Below are 14589 nucleotides of genomic sequence, written 5' to 3'. Positions count from 1 at the left end.
CTCCACAGCTCGAAGTACCATAAAATTTTTGACAGATTTTTTCTTTTAATTCGTGCTCTGCAATGTTGTTATGTAGCATTTCCAACACGTTTACATCTACACATCACTGCAAAAAGCTACTAGGATGGAATACAAATTACTTGCAACAAAAAAAGAGAGTTTCTTGTGTAGCTTACACCGGAATAAAGGACAATAAATTTCATAACTATTTCAAAATGTGAGAAAATTAACATGGTTGTCTATGAGGCAAAGAAACTGTACAACTGACAGTTTACATTCTACTCTAGGAATCAATATGAAGCCATGTGGGGAGTTAAAACGATAAAACATGGTATGCTGCCAGTCTAAAATTTAGCATAGAATGGCATTCTATAAATTTAAGACGTAAACACAAGTAAAGAAATAACTTCAGGCCCAGAGGAAGTACGAGACAAATGCCTTGTGATCGAAAAACACTTTCACAGAAGGCAGACCTATAAAATTCTGCTACAACTGTCATTATATTTGAAACAAAATATTTAGTTCAAAACCACTGACCAAATTTGCCTACTTAGCTTCAAGTCAATGTTTACCTATGTTCGTACGTATATAGCATTAAGAGATCTTACAGTGTCATACAAGGATCAGGACATCAGAGACTACTCCAGCAGCATCGGAATTCCATAAACCATACTAAATGCTTCATTCCGCTCTAATTGCACATTTCTATGTCCAGATGGACTCCGAAGTTCCTGATATTCAGCTTTTCATGTGGTTCTCGTGATACAAATTTTCTTGGAGGTCCAGTACTGTATTCTCATATTTGGTTCTTTATTATGGTATAACGTCATTCATCCCAGAAAATGAAAATTTGCACTTTAAATTGAACGAGGTTGAAAGTAGCCAATAGCGCGGAATGAAACACTTCGTTTCGTTTCAAATAAACTGCCTCAGCGGAAAAAAAAAATTAACTCAAGCAAATTTCTCTATAAAACAGACAGAAATAGCTTCATTAAGACATTAATGTTTGATTACTAATAACCTGGAAATAATATAAAATCAGAAAATTGAAACTACTAACTTATTTTGGTCTTTCATGGTTATGAGAATGTATATTAATTCACTTGATGGCTCCCGGCCACAGCAATCTGTTTTGTTTTCATTTGACGTGGGAGCTGTAAACGAAGACACGGCCACGGGTCACGTGAGGAAGGACCCCCCACTATAACTCAGCTTGCTCTGCGCATGCGCGAATCTGGCAGCTTGGGCGCGCCAGGAAAATTTTTCCGGGTAGCTTCTGGCTACTTGCTGCTACTGCTCCTACACCAAACAGCCACGCTCCAAGTAGCCAGAAGGGGGCGGAAGGCACTGCTCATACGCGAATTCAGCTATGCGCACGAGCCCGCTGTCAACTGCTCATACGAACCTTGCAGGTTCTACGTCTACGTCTGGGGACAGCAAATTGTGGAGCAGTTCGGGTGAACTCGGCTAACTTCGGTTCGGCTGACTCCGGATCTGCTCCACTCGTAGCCCCTCTGGTGGCAGACAGTGAAAGCTTTACAGTTTACAGTTGACACTGTTGACAGTCGCTGTTACTTTCGGCTGAGTCTTGTGTGTACTGTTCGTTATCGCTTGTTTTTGTTGTTGTTACCTTGTTGTTATTGTGTGAACCGTTTCTCATTAGAAATATGGAGCAATACAATTGCAATTTGCGCACTGCAACTTATAGCAACAATAGAAACTTATATCGCCACATCCGCTGCAAGCACCCGGTTGCTGTTGGTGAAAAATTTACGAGTGTTTTGTGCGGGTATTCCACTCCCAGAGCAGATGCTCTAAAGCGCCATGAGAATGCTGTGCATAACACAGAACGCAAAAATATAGTACTGTGTGCTTTATGTGACTTTGGCAGCTCAAATAGAAACGGAATGCTTCAACATTATTCATTGCTCCATGGTCTAGTTATCCGCGAAGAAAATCATGAATTTTGTGATCAAAGTAAATTTTATGAATGGAAACGTGAATTAGAAAAAGATACTGTGAGTGAATTTGTACATGCAAGAGGACAATGTAATAAAAGTGCGGATGGAAGCAGCAAGTTGTATTTTAAATGCCACCGTGATGGAAATTACAGACCCCGTGGATGCAATAAGCGTCACTTAACACTAATGGGCAGTAATAAAATTGGTGGTCACTGCCCATCTAGAATGGATGTGACACTTTATCCATCAGGCCAAGTGAAAGTTATATTTTGTAGCACACATGTGGGTCATCAGCAGGAGATGGGACGTTTGACGCTTTCGAAATTTGAAAGAGAGGAAATAGCAAAGAAAATTGCTATGAAAATTCCGTTTGATCACATTCTCGACTCCCTTAGATATCCGATTCAAGATAGTGGTTTGCAGCGTCATAACGTGCTGTCAAGAAAAGATATCCACAATGTAGCACAATGTTACAACCTGAAGTCTGAGGCTATAAGACATAAAAACGATTGTATTAGTGTGGAATCATTGGTGAGGGAGATGCAGGAGACAGGACCTGTTGCCCAGTACTGCAAACCACAAGATGTTGCATCACAAGAATACAATCTGCAAAATGAAGATTTCATTTTAATAATAATGAACGAACCTCAAAAAGATATGTTGGTGAAATTTGGAGGTAACTGTGTTTGTATGGACAGCACCCATGGTTTAAATGACTATGGGTTCGAATTGGCAACGTTATTAGTGTTAGATGAATTATGGCAGGGATTTCCATGTTCGTTCATGTTTTCCAATAGAGGAGATCTTCCAGTTATGGAAGTTTTTTTAAGTGTCATAAGAAACACACTGCAAGTCCCAGTACATACAAATGTGTTGATGTCTGACATGGCAGATGTATTTTTCAATGCCTGGTGCAAAATAATGACTCCACCTAAGCAAAGATTGTTCTGTTCATGGCATGCTGACAGAGCGTGGAGAAAAATCTGTGTAGGATAAAGGGACACGAAAATCAAGTGCAATTGTATAAGCTAATTAGAACATTAATGGAGCACAACAACCGAGAAAGTTTTCAGGGAATTTTAGAAGAGGCTATACACTACATGAAAACAGAACCGGACCTTTCGGAATTTGGGATGTATTTTGAAAAAACCTACAAGGCCACATCTACAAATTGGGCGTATTGTTACCGACAGCACAACACTCCAAACACCAACATGCATTTAGAAAGAATGCACGGTGTGATCAAACACATATATTTGAAGGGAAAGAAGCCCAAGCGACTGGATGTGACCATCCACGCACTTTTGCGCTACTTGCGAGACAAGTTTGGTGATAGGTTGATTTATTTGAATAAAGGAAAACTGACGACCAAATTATCAACCATAAGGCAACGGCATCTATCATCAGAGCAGTTGAAACCTGAAAATGTTATTTGTGGAGATAGAGAGTGGGAAGTAGTATCAGCAAACAATGAGGATACATACATTGTAAAAAAATTGCAAGGCAGTCTATGCAAATGTGAACTACGTTGCTCTGACTGCAATGCGTGTATTCATGAATACATTTGTAGTTGTGTTGATTCAGCTATCAAATTCAACATGTGCAAACATATTCATTTAGTTTGCACATTTACAGCTGAAAAAGTTGATAGCGAACCTGAGTCCTCGGACACTGACTTGATTGTCTGTGAGCCAGGTAGTGGCGATAATCAGGACGTCATAATAAAGGAGTTGCAAAACCCAGTCACATTGAGACACTTTAAAAGCCTGGAACACAAACGCGAAAAGCTTTTGCAACAGTTTAATTTATGTTTGAATGAAGCCACATCTGAAGAGGCATGTGAAGTCATCAGCAAATGTCTGTCCTCTCTGATGACCACTCTTCAAGCTATGCAGTGTACATCAACTAAATTACCTGCCCTTTCATCAAGCAAAGTTTCTCGATTTGAGCCTCAGAAAAGGTTTGTGGCCACCAAAAGGAAACGGGAAACAACGTGTGTGCCAATCATGAAGCCTGACATCTCGGAAAGAAGAAATATTGTCACTGGACTATTACCAACACCTCAAGATGAGGGATTGAGCAGTGACTGATATACACTTTGCAGGAGGGGTCTTGAGCCTCAATATCGAGACTTGGAATGGAGACTATACACAGTTCTTGAGTGAATGTTTAGAATCCTATTATTCTTGAATTGCTTTATTGACTTATTGTTCCATTTACATCTACAGCTGCACAATGTGCAAGAGATATTTGGATTTTTATGTTAATATTAACAGTTTTACATATAATATACATTTCTACACAATAAAACACATTAATATATTAATAAATGATGAATACTTAAATAAATGTTGTTACACTATATACAGAGAGAGAAAATACAAACGTTCTTCTGAATGAGACTGTATTGGGTTAACATAGAAAAATTTATTTTTGTAGGTATTCATTTACTGTGTAAAAGCAGTCATCAGCCCAGTACAACTTCAATTTATATTTGAAGTGACCAATGTTTTGTATGTGTTTAATGGTAGCTATTGTATAGATTGATACTAGGATGGTTAAGACCATTTTGAAATAACTTTGTGTTGGCGCTTTGAACATGTACATCCAATTTTTGTCTTGTATCATAGCTGTGTATTGCATGATTTTTGAGTGATGAGTGGTCTTTTTGTATGTAAGTTTTGCTTTAAATACATTATATTTTCACGTATATATATGCAAGGAAGTGGCAGGATCATACTTTTTTGAAACAGTGGTCTACATGATTTGCTATTATCTATCCCTTCCATTACTCTTACAATTTTTTTTTTAAATTCAGAGTGTTTTGACGGCATCTCCAGAATTTCCCCAGAGCATAATCCCGTACCACAGGTGAGAGTTTACAACTGCATAATATATGCACTGAAGAGTGTTGTAGCTAGTACAATTTTTTAATGTATGTAACACAAAACAATAAGTACATAATGTTTTGTTCATTTGCTTAATATGTGCTTTCCATTTCAAGTTCTCTTGTAGATGAAGTCCAAGAAATTTGGTACAGGCTGTTTTTGGCAATTGTCTGTCCATATAGCTCTAGATTTGGTGATATCAGATTTTTTGTTAGTGCTGTGTGAACATCCATAACTACAGTTTTTCCAGTGTTTAGTATTAAGTCATTCTCATCAAAGTTAACATGTTAGCCTGTCAGTGGCTTCTCTTACATTTTTTACAAAAACAAATCAAACATATTTTTTAATTGACTGGTGTACTGAAGTTTTTCTCATATTTTGGAGATGAGGAGCAAGATCAATTACCTCCTTAGACTCTCCATTTCTGATTGATGAAATACGTAGCAAAAGGTGGGTGATTCTTCATTCTATTATATATATACCGATACATATCTGCAAATTTTTACAGCACTCTTCGAGGCTTTTTAAAGAGGCACTCCATATGTAAATGGAGTGGGGAAAAAAATCTAATAATCAGCACAGAGGGCATAACCACTGTCATACTCTTCAGAGTGAAAATCAGCTGAGAAGTTACAGAGTATAGATTTGTTTTATCTACATGGCCACACTACTGATTATATTTCAAAACCATTCTCCCTGAATATAATTGTGGATGTATCAAATGTTGCCATTAAGGAATTGTGTTGACAATGATTTACCCACACACCAAACTTTAGGCTTGTCAGCAATTCAAACCAAATTTCATCAAAATGGTAACTGACGAAATTTTAATATACATCTGAACAATCTGATACAGTGCAATTTAAATTGCATATCTGAGGCAATTAAGATTACAAATCTTATCAAAGAAAGATACTGTCTTCTACTTCACCATGTTTCTAACCAGGTAAAAATTGTGCTTTGACGGTTTCCTTTACATTTTAAAGCCTTTATCATTAGCAGCGATGATTTTCATTTGCTTTTTCTTTATCATCAGAAAACACAAATGCCAATCAGGGCACAGTTGTGAACTCGCACTGTTACACTAAAGTACTTGTAAATTCCTGTAAACACAGTTTGCACTTAACTACCAATTTCTTAACACGAAATATCTTTAGCGAGGAAATTTTCTATGTCACTACTACTGATATTATAGAAACAGACCGCCCAATTTTTAAAATATTTCGAGTACTAACAGGTAATGTGTAGATCTTACTCTAATAATAGGCTCATTACGCTAATTACTTTATTTCATAAAGCCTGCCAGGTGTTTCTGACTCTTCAGTCCAGTGCAACCTATTAACAAATACTTCACCTCAGGCTTATGAAATAGCAATGTCGAAAAGGATTCCTTCGAATCAAGTTTTAAATTTAGGACATTTCGAGAAAAGCAGACGCTAGGACGGCTATTGAGGTGTGAATAAGATCTTACTTTCTGATCAAAACTTGAAAAATATGAAATCGCTCAAATGTTTTGTGAAATGATTTATTATCTAAAAGTAAGAAATAAATAGATTAAAGATACATCTGACATGCCACGAATGATGCGTGACTTCATGTGAAGCAAATGAGGCATATCAAATGTACTTTAGCCACACCTGACAAATATACTTCGATATGCAATGTAAAAACTATGAATAAAACTTTGCACACAGAACATACGAAAAGGATTACAACGTAAAGGGTTAAAAATTTTTTTTGAAATTGACCAGGTTCGAACTGGAGCGCATTAACCAAAGCCAGCACCCTAACCACACACGCTTCCTCTACGCTACGGATGCTACGGGAATAATGAACTAACATTTTTGTATTTACCACTCTTATATATTTGTTGGCTGTTGAAAGTTTGTGGTCAGATAATAAATGCGTGTCTTCACTTCATTGACGAAGTAGTCAAACGTTTGGGTGCACATTCTCGTACATTCGCAGAATTTGTTTGTGATCCTCGTAGTTAATGGATAAATGCAGGGTGGCATTCTTTAGAAACAGCTGGTCGGCTGTGGTAGCCATGTTGTAGCGGGAGCTCGTCGTCTGCAGACCCGAAGTCTGCCGAACCGAAGTTAACCGAGTTCACTCGATCGGCTCCACAATTTGCAGTCCCCAGACATAAGTGCGAATTGCTACCAACTTCTTTCCTATGTGGTCGAACTAATACATTCATCTTTGGTTTTTTGTTTTAAGGCCACCTGATAATTTTCAAATAAGAGTGTTGGATGCATTATACAAATTTAAAGGCAGACACACTCAGACAGATGTTATATATGTGTGCTGACAGCGTGTACCAGGTTATATTATAACAAGACTGAAATACAACATATATCCAGAATGTGGCAAATGTACAATTACAGAAATCAGAATTACGCGTAACATGCACATAAAAAGCTGTTAAATATTTTCAGTTAGAATGTAATCTCTAAAACTTAGTATAATTTTAAATACTTGCTCATTTTACAGACATATCTAATTTTTTTATAACTGATTTCGGTTGCTTACTTAAAGCCCGGTCCACACGCAACGATCTGTCTGCGCAGACATCGGCGCAGATGTCTGTACATGCAAAAGATCGCTGCAAATGTGGTGTGTTCACACGACACAAACCGCAATCCACTACTCGCTCGCCATCTGTCGGTGTAGAAAAGAAATATCAGTGGCAAGCGGCTACGCACCCCGTAAACGTCAAAAATTTAATTCAGTTATTCTGAAATATAGAAATGGAGGAAGTTCTGTTGTACTCTGTGTTCACAATTTGTGTTGCAAAAAACATTCAGACCAACCGCAGGAAACAGAAAAAGCGGTCAAAATGGTGTAGACAGTGGCTGCTAAACCGAAAGCAGTTTTCTCACATAAATTTACTGCGAGATTTGCAGGGCGAACCTTAAGAAAGCCAAGCAGATCAAAATACCATAACGTTGGCTGGTATACTTGGGTCTACTCCTACACAAGATCTTCTAGATTTCTGAACATTGGATAACTCTTTTCAGTAAACAGTTCGCAACGAATTTTTTTTATTACTGTTTCTCTGTTTGCCGAGGCGTCAACAGCCCGCAATTTTTCAATTAGAGCATTGTATGGTGCTGTCTTTTTGTCTCGGTCACTATATTCTTTACTTTTAAGCTTCCACAAACATGGGTGGTTTCTATATATTTCAATGAATTCACTAACAAACTCTCGAGAACACTGACGAGTATCAGCCATTTTAATGCCCTGTGCGCACAAATACAAACACTAGACTGAGCAAACAGCTGTTTCGCGCCAGATTTGCGGCGATCTCCTATCCACACGATCCAACTTGTCTGCGCAGATGTGGTTTGAACCCACAGATTTGAGAGGTTTCGCTCAAACCTCCAACTCCAACTTCGAGGTTTGCACACACCTCAGGTTGGTGCAAATCTTCTGTCCACACGCAACGATCTGTCTGCGCAGATGTGATGTGCGCAGACATTTGCGCAGACACATCGTTGCGTGTGGACGAGCCTTAAGTCTTTTGGCTGTTTCACGTTGTACACTCATCGTTGGTTTCAATTTTGGCTGACTCGTGTAATAATTTCTTGTGTTATGCTCATGTATGTCTTTATTATAGGAGCCATAATATACCGATATCCTATGTATACACTGAAACGTATTTTTCTCGCTGCAGTCTATAACTATCTATACTCCAGTCAAGTTTTGCCTTTTACATTAAGGAACAATACAGTTTTGCTTTTATATACGATACTGGTTGATCGGTAAATGATACACGCCACAGTTTTTACATTAATAAATTATTTCGTATTTCCGGCCGAAATCTGCTTTTCCTGTTTTAATCAACTGAGTGAAGTGATAGTTCCTCTAACCTATGACGACAGGTGAGAAAATACAGGTTTTGCCTGGAAAATTAATTTGTGGTGTGGCTATTATCCACAACAAATATATAAATATTGGTTTTAGAGATTGAAATGTCTTTTTCTTGTGCAATCTATATTTATTTGTGTTCCAGGTGCATTTTATATTTATACCTACAGTAAGTAAATTGTCGACATACACTGATGGTACAAAAATGCAGCACCCCAAGGACAAAATCTTTTTAATGATAAGTGAGTTGACAGGCAGTTAGTTATTCACCTTAGGAGTATATGATAACAACTTTTGATCAAATGAACACACATGTCACAGTAAAGGGTGCGCAAACAGTGGCATCAATTCACAATGTGCCCCCCTCTGGCAGACACACAGATGTGAACTCTCACATGCAAACGATGATAAAGGTGCCAAATGATATGCTGCAATAAACTGTCCTAAGGACCTTTTGCCTATTATTGTAATTCGGCAATGGCTCTTGCAAGCCCTGGAGAATGAGTAAATTACTACGTCATCATATCTCACACATCTAATAATGACGAGAGATGTGGTGATGTTGTTGATCAGGGCCGTTGTTGCACACCACGAAGAGCATGCTGTATCAAAGAAGCCTTATGTGCACATGTATTGTCCTGCTGAAGAAAATCATTAAATGGAATGCGCCTATGCAATGTATTGGGCACTGATTATTTTACCCCACAGAAACACCAAGTATGACCATGAATTGTAACTGATCGCCCTCCCCCAACCCCCACCATGGAGTCTGGAATGGGACCTATGTGAGTCACGAGACCTGCACATTACACGTTTATGTCCGTCACTTGCGCACAGATACAACCTATTCTCATCACTGAAGACAACAGTGCCATTCCACTCTCCGGTCAACACCTTCATGACACCTCAGTACTAGTAGGCATCATTGGTGGTTTCATGGAGTTTGTGGTAACCTGACCAGCGGCATATTTGGCTTTATCCTGCTGCAAGCAGGTGGTTCCCAATGATGCCCTTACGACACAGCACATGCAACATGAGCCCGGATTTGTTCCCTTAATGATGATTGGCTGGCCACCACTCTTCATACACTTTATCGACATTGACGTCCATCTCTACAAAGCTGAAGACAAGATCGTGGTCTACAGCTGTGGGAATGTTCTACAGCCCACTGATGAAAGCAGCGACATATAACAAACACACTGTTGCCAACGTGTGCAGCACTCTGTTGATATGTCTATCCATCTTCCTGTAGGCAGTAGTTTTTCAGCAAGAATAAGTACTCTTCGCTGGGGAAGGGTTGTCCCATAAAATGCATCTCAAAACAAGCACAGTTACCGCCTGCAGAGTCGAAATACAGGTATACAAATAGCCCTCATGAGGAACACATGATCCACAATGACTGAGAGAGTGAAATCATTTATGTACAGAATAAATCCCATCGACTTGACTATGGAACCTTGTAGCACACCATGTTGGACAGTATAATTCAGGTCTGTGATTGATTCTGTTTCTTCCTCTACTACTAAGCGAGGTGTGGTTAGCACACTGGACTCAGATTCAGGAGGACGAAGGTTCAAACCCAGATATGGCAAGATTTAGGTTTCCATGATTTCTCTAAATAGCTTCAGGTAAATTCCAAGATGGTTCCTTTGAAAGGGGATGGCCGACTTCCTTACCCATCCTCCACTAATCCGATAGGACTGATGACCTTGCTGTTTGGTCCCCTACACCCAAATTAACCAACTAACCCCCTCTAGTATATTTGATTTCTATGTGCTGTTTCCAACTCACAATGTACTATTTCTGAACTTTTTCGATATGTCTTTGTATTTCCTTTGAAACCCATTCTGGTAAAGTTTCTCCATTAGATCAGAATGATTTAGAAAGAACCATGAAGATCCCAAGTCTTCTGTTGCCAGTCAAAAGAGCTCAGAATATGTTCAGCTAAATCTATTAATGAGACTATCATTGACTTCCTTTCTCTGATATCAAATTCTGACAAGTGTACTACTAAAAATTTAGTTATAAAACTAACAATTTCATTACTTACTACTGTCATTTCATAGATTTTTGCAAAAGTGGAGATAAAAGATAGTGGTTAGCGTTATCCAAATTCACCTATGTTTCTCATGTGACTTCTGCAACTGTGACTTTGCACAGTTATCTTAGAAGAAATAAAGAAAGTGCCACTGTTTACTCACCACCTAGCAGTTTCGACGTGGAAGATCCAGAAACAGGCAGGGTTTCAGATGGCAGTTGGAGGATGTCTCCGCAAAATAAATTACTTCAGGGAAAGGGAGGCAACGCAGGAAGAACCGCAAAGAACATAAGGGATGAACTTGCAATCTACTTTGTATCGGATGTTGGTAAAGTGAAATGGCAAGAGAAATATGCATAAATAAATATCAAGTGAAAAGACAAATGTAATTAAAAATTTCCGACCAAGACCCTTATAGCTTTAGTTATTAACAATATAAGCCATTAATTTGCAAACTACTTTGTATCAGATGTTAACAAAATGATATGGCAAGAGAAATAAATAAATCTCCGCGCGAAAATATAGGTGAAATTACAGAATTTCCGACTAAAAGTCTTACAGCCTCAGTTACGTTAGTGAATGATATTTTACTTACGATTGTAAATATTTTTCTCCCTGGCTTGTTCACACCTTCCAAAAACTTCATATGTTCGTAAAATATCCATTTTGGAACGTAGATCTCTGTTGCCCCAGACCCACTTTTAGTTTTGACCATTTTACAATGCTCACGATTGTAGTGTGTTTTCATATTTGTCCATTTCCTTTCACACTCCACAAGCAGTTCATCAATATTATCCGAAACTTCTTTCAACAAATCTTTCCTTTTATATCTGTCTTGATATGCAGGATCAGAAGGGTCCTACAGAGATTTGTGCATTTCTATTTCTAACAAGATCTGAATTGTTAGATCTGTTGACGGCACCTGGTTTGCCACTGTCGAAACAAACACAGCAGATGAAGAAAGGAACACAGCAGACGATACGGCAGATGCACATGCTCAAGTCACACAACTCTGATGTGTTTTTGCTCACTGACCTTCAACTACAAACTCGAGACAACACTTCCCTCAAGCAGTTGTTCAGACTCGCGACTTTAAACAACTATTGACAACAGTTGAAAACTAAGACAAACTTCGAGTTGATAACAGTTGTCAGCCGAGTTTGTTTGAGTTGGTTTTCAGTGTGAAGGCCCCTTTAAGGGGACCACACAGTGGCTCAGGTCGAAAAAAATCGATTTTCGGTTTTCATCATATTTCGATAGATTAAGGTTTTATTTAAGTACTTTGAAAAGAATTTTGCTGAAAAAAATTTTTTTGAGCACTTAAAGAGCATTTCCCTACAACGTGTGTGTATGTGCAATGCCCCCTTTCATGTCATCCACTTTTCTGCATATATTTTAGATCTTTGAATCCCCTACATTGCATGTTAGGGATTTTTTTGTACTCCTGAGTGTGTTGGCTATCCTTGGAATGCAATGGTCGGTATTCCTTTGTTTCTGCTGTTTCTAAACAACACGCTTTCAAACACATGATTAGTTCTCTTCAAGTGTGATTCCGAGTAGTTGTTATACTTACGTTTGCAGTGCTCATTTACATGTGTTTTGTTGTGTTTTTCGAAGATGACGAAACGTAAAGGCATTTTCAAAACGACAATTTAGAGGAAACAAGTTTAGAAAGCTTTCTGTACAAGAGGTTATGTAGCCTGGTAACGATGTTTCTAATTGTAATTCTTCAACAAGTGCATCATCAAAGTAGCTCTCACCATTTCAAGAGAGTTACAACTAATTTACTGTAAGTGACAATGGGTGCAGTAACATTATTATTAATTTGAGAACATTGCCAGATGTAATTGCTAAATTTGTACAATGTAGACAGTGTGGTGAGTCACAGAGTGTGAAAATTTGTGCAAGTGCTAGTGGGAGAAAAGGCCTAGCAATTGATTTGGATTTAATTTGCGCTAAATGCTCAGCTGTGATTTCATTTATGAGTTTTTCAAAACCAGATGCAAGTGACCCTTATGAAATCAATTCTAGATTAGTTTATGCCTTACAATCCATTTCAAAGGGCATGGCTGCAGGGAGAACATTTTGTTCAGTGATGAACTTACATCAACCACTGCAATATTAGAGAAAGCTGTATGTGAGGTCAGGGAGGAAAGTATGAAACTGGCTGCTAGGGAAGCAGTGGAAGAAACTGATGGATATTTGGATATTGCAGTTGCACTTGATGGAAGTTGGCAGAAAAGAGGACATACTTCTCTGAATGGCGTAGTGACTGCAACGAGTGTAGACACCAGTAAAATGTTAGATGTTAAGATAATGTCTAAATGTTGCAAATGTTGTAAAGTCAATTAACAAAAAGAACACAAAAATGGCTCTGAGCACTATGGGACTTAAATTCTGAGGTCATCAGTCCCCTAGAACTTGGAACTACTTAAACCTAACTAACCTAAGGACATCACACACATCCATGCCCAAGGCAGGATTTGAACCTGCGACCGTAGCGGTCGCGCGGTTCCCGACTGTAGCGCCTAGAACCGCTCGGCCACCCTGACCGGCAAAAAGAACACAACAGTGTGGCTAATTTTGGAGGAACAAGTGGTGGTATGGTAGTTCATGGAGTACAACAAATATTTCATCGCTCTGTAGAAACAAGAGGCATACGGAACACCAAATATTTTGGCGATGGTGACAGTAAGGCATACAACAATATGGTGAACTCTAAGCCATATGGAGATGCCATTATTAGCATTATCCGGCTTTTCATAGATGATGCTGTAGTATACAGAGAAGTTGCAACATTAGAAAATTGTAGCGAAATGCAGGAAGATCTGCAGCGGATAGGCACTTGGTGCAGGGAGTGGCAACTGACCCTTAACATAGACAAATGTAATGTATTGCGAATACATAGAAAGAAGGATCCTTTATTGTACGATTATATGATAGCGGAACAAACACTGGTAGCAGTTACTTCTGTAAAATATCTGGGAGTATGCGTGCGGAACGATTTGAAGTGGAATGATCATATAAAATTAATTGTTGGTAAGGCGGGTACCAGGTTGAGATTGATTGGGAGAGTCCTTAGAAAATGTAGTCCATCAACAACGGAGGTGGCTTACAAAACACTCGTTTGACCTATACTTGAGTATTGCTCTACACTGTGGGATCCGTACCAGATCGGGTTGACGGAGGAGATAGAGAAGATCCAAAGAAGAGCGGCGCGTTTCGTCACAGGGTTATTTGGTAACCGTGATAGCGTTACGGAGATGTTTAACAAACTCAAGCGGCAGACTCTGCAAGAGAGGCGCTCTGCATCGCGGTGTAGCTTGCTCGCCAGGTTTCGAGAGGGTACGTTTCTGGATGAGGTATCGAATATATTGCTTCCCCCTACTTATACCTCCCGAGCAGATCACGAATGTAAAATTAGAGAGATTAGAGCGCGCCCGGAGGCTTTCAGACAGTCGTTGTTCCCGCGAACCATACACGAGTGGAACAGGAAAGGGAGGTAATGACAGTGGCACATAAAGTGCCCTCCGCCACACACCGTTGGGTGGCTTGCGGAGTATAAATGTAGATGTAGATGTAGAATGTGTAGGCCATGTTCAAAAACGTTTAGGAACAAGGATGAGAAAACTAACTGTTGACATGAGAGGAAAAAAATTAGAAGATGGAAAATTGTTGACTGGACAGGGTCAGTTAACTAAAACTGAAATAGAAAACTTGCAGGTATACTATGGGCTGGCAATTAGGAGAAATAAAGGAAATCTGGAGGCAATGAAGAGAGATGTTTGGGCCAAATTCTTCCATAAGTCCTCTACTGATGATAAAGCACGTC

Source organism: Schistocerca nitens, chromosome 11 (genome assembly GCF_023898315.1).
Source record: "Schistocerca nitens isolate TAMUIC-IGC-003100 chromosome 11, iqSchNite1.1, whole genome shotgun sequence".
Taxonomy (NCBI): domain Eukaryota; kingdom Metazoa; phylum Arthropoda; class Insecta; order Orthoptera; family Acrididae; genus Schistocerca; species Schistocerca nitens.
The sequence above is the reverse complement of the archived record's forward strand: the minus strand, read 5'-3'. Positions refer to the sequence as shown.